The 3,154-nt window shown below is 53.6% G+C and overlaps 1 protein-coding gene across 1 annotated transcript in view; it reads left to right on the top strand.

Annotated features, from left to right (window-relative positions):
• Window positions 1–3,154, top strand: part of GPM6B (glycoprotein M6B) — a 38,279-nt gene that overhangs the window by 30,324 nt on the left and 4,801 nt on the right. The window lies entirely within an intron of this gene.

Raw genomic sequence — 3,154 nt, 5'->3', positions numbered from 1 at the left:
AGTGCATCCCAGAGGAACTTGGGCTGGGGTTTCTGGGAGCGCCGGGGTGGGCATGGTCACGGTGACACCGAGGGTTGGGGGAGGGGAAGGGCCCTGGGGCGCCCGAAGAAAAGGAGACTAAATGGGGAACTGAGGAGAAACAGAGAGGTAAGGCATGCCGTGGGGCTCAAGGAGGCGGCCAAGGAGATGCCCCCCCAGGGGTGCAATTTGTCAGAACCTCAGGTCCCACCTCCACGTCCCTCTTGCTCTGCAGGCCCACCTCCCGGTCATCTGAGCCCACAGGCTCTGGCTGGCATCTCTTACCCAGTGAGCTCTGGAAATGTCTCAGGCAGGCTGCCACGCTGCCCATCCTGTGCTCCATCAGCAGCCGGTGGTCCCTCATTCCTGCAGCACGAGCGACACCGGGCTCTAACTGTGACAGTCTCGGGGCAGGGCTGCCAGAGGCGATGTGTGCGGGAGTGCAGAAGCCTGGCTGGGCCCCTGGACCCCGCTCCTCCACCCCCACAGCCCCTGTCTGTGCCCCTTTACTCTTTCATGTCGGTGATGCCTCGTGGTCAAGGCCCAGCTCTGTGTTCCGGTCCCCATCGGCCTCAGCCAGGGGAGAGCGCTCCACGGAGCCAGCCGGCCTGAGCCGTGTGGCCCCTGGGGCTGTGGTTAAGCTCACCTGAAGGCCAGGGGGTGTGGGACCTCAACAGTGGCGCAGTTGCGCGTTCAGTCTCTGCCAGGCCCCTTTCGGATCGGTTTGCATAATCCGTGTCTCAGTGCTGGGACAGACATGTGCATGCGCCCGTGCTCCCACGGCCACGTCCTCTCCAGTGTCGGTGGCGTTAAGAAAACCGTGTTCTTGTACCACCTACTGAAATGAGACCCCCCACACATTGTGGGAACTAGTTAGTTGTCTGGTGACTGGAGCCTCTCCAATTCCATACCCCAAGTCAGATTGTCATTTCAAGTGGGCTTTTTTGTTTGTTTATTCCTGAGAGAGAGAGAGAGAGAGAGAGAACGCGTTAACAGGGCAGGGAGAGAGGGAAACGCAGTTCTCTTGGACGAGGCGTGAGTGTGTACGGTGGCTTCTGTACCCCCATGCCAAGCTGCAGGGCCCCCCTGCCAACCAGCACGGCTCACTCTTCTCTGTTCTAGATGTTAGATTTAAGAGAAGCTTGGGTCCAACAAGCTGCAAGGCCGCAGTTGGTACCTCACACCCTGGTGTTCTGGATGCAGGGAGGCCTCGTTTTGTTGTGCTTTGCTGTTTTGGGTTTCACAGCTGTTGTGAGGTTTGTTCTTTCAGAGTGAAGGTTTGTGGCAATCCTGTGTCCAGCAAGTCTATTGGCGCCATTTTCCCAAAAGTAGAGGCTCGTTTCAGGTCGTGTTTGGTGATCTCCGAGTTTGCTACGGTCATTGCTTTGGGGGCAACCAATGCACCCATCTAAGAAGGCCTTTCCCCTGTCTCCCTTGCTTCACGCCTTTTTCATTTTATTTGTCATGGGGGTCTGTGATCAGTAATCTCTGATTTTCCGAGGGCAATTATTTTGGGGCGCATGACCCATAGAAGATGGGGTACTTGACGGTCGTGTGTGTGCCGTCTGCTCTACCAACTGGCTGTCCCCCCTCCCCCGCACACCCATCTTACTCCTCTAGCCTCCCTAGTCCCTGAGCCGCAGCACTATTGAAATCGGGGCCATTACTAGCCCTACAATGGCCGCTAAAGGTCAAGGAAAAGGAAGAATTGCATGCCTTACATTCAGTCAAAAGCTAGAAATGACCAAGCTCAGTGAGAAAGCTATGTCGAGATCCCAGATTGGCACAAGAGGCCCAGCTTTCAGCGTCAACGGCCAAGTTGTGAATGCCAAGGAAGGTTCTTGAAGGAAATGATCACACAAGTGATAAAGTTTCAGTGCTATAGACAGAAGATCAAACCAGCCACTGCATTCCCTGAAGTCAAAGCCTAATCCAGGGCAAGGCCCTAACGCTCTTCAGTTCTGTGAAGGCGGAGGGAGGTGAGGAAGCTGGCAGAGACCGGTTCATGAGGTTGAAGGAAAGAGGCGACTCCATAACACCGACGTGCAAGGCGAGGCCGCCGGTGCTGAGGTTGAAGCTGCAGCCAGTGACCCGGAAGATCTAGCTCAGGTGCCGCACGAAGGTGGCTCCTCTAAACGACGGATTTTCAGTGTACATGGAACAGCCTTCTACCGGAGGAGGATGCTGCCTAGGACTCTCACGGCTAGAGAGGAGAGGAGAGGTCGGTGCCTGGCTTCACAGCTTCCAAGGACAAGCTGACTCTCCTTTGTTAGCAGCCGGTAACTAGAAGGGCTTCTGAATCAAGCAGCCTTTGAGAGAATTAAGTCCAATTCTGAAAGACGCTCTGGGGGTAACAGGCTATCAAACAGCACTGCAGGCTCAAGAGAAATCGTTAGTGAAGGGAAGAGTCGTGCGCTGCAGCAAACTTACTGTCGTCTTATTTGAAGAAATTGCCGCAGCAGCCATCAAGACAAGAGCCTCCACCAGCAANCTTTTTTTTTTTTTTTTTTTTTTGCTTTTAAAGCAATAAAAGTATTTTTTATTAAGGTAGGTAACTTTTTCAGATATAATGCTATGGCACCCTGAGCAGACTACACTGTAACTTTTATATGCACTGGGGAACCAGAAAATTACTGTGCCTCGCTTTTTTGGGGTGCTTTACTGTGGTGGTCTGGAACCTCAGCACAATACCTCGGGGGGCTGACTCTACCTTCAAGGCTGCCTTAGAGCATGTCAAGAAATCGGAGGTGACAGGGAGGCCTGGTGACAGCTGGAGCCCGCATGGTAAGGACAGAAGGGGAGCCGAGGGGCAGAAACTGCCCTTTGTTCTCTAGAAGGCCTGGTGCCCTGAGAAAGCAACGGAACGCTTATTAAGGCCGCCATGACCGGACTTGGAGTGCAGACCCCCGCTGGAAGGTTCACGGAGTCAGGAACCACGAGCCCTTTTTCAAGTCTTTGCGGTGTTATTAGAAAGTATTCTTTAGGCTTCCTTTTCTGACCCTTCCAGTCTCCAGGAGCCCCTCCAGAGCGCAGAAACTGCTGAAATCTGCCTCTTCGAGTATCTTTAGAAATGCAAATGCTCACGACAGTATAAATGCCTTTGGAATAAAAGTGACTTATTTCTTCACTTTCAGGG

Source organism: Crocuta crocuta, unplaced genomic scaffold (genome assembly GCF_008692635.1).
Source record: "Crocuta crocuta isolate KB4526 unplaced genomic scaffold, BGI_CrCroc_1.0 scaffold593, whole genome shotgun sequence".
Classification (NCBI taxonomy): domain Eukaryota; kingdom Metazoa; phylum Chordata; class Mammalia; order Carnivora; family Hyaenidae; genus Crocuta; species Crocuta crocuta.
This window is presented reverse-complemented; position numbering and strand designations above follow the sequence as displayed.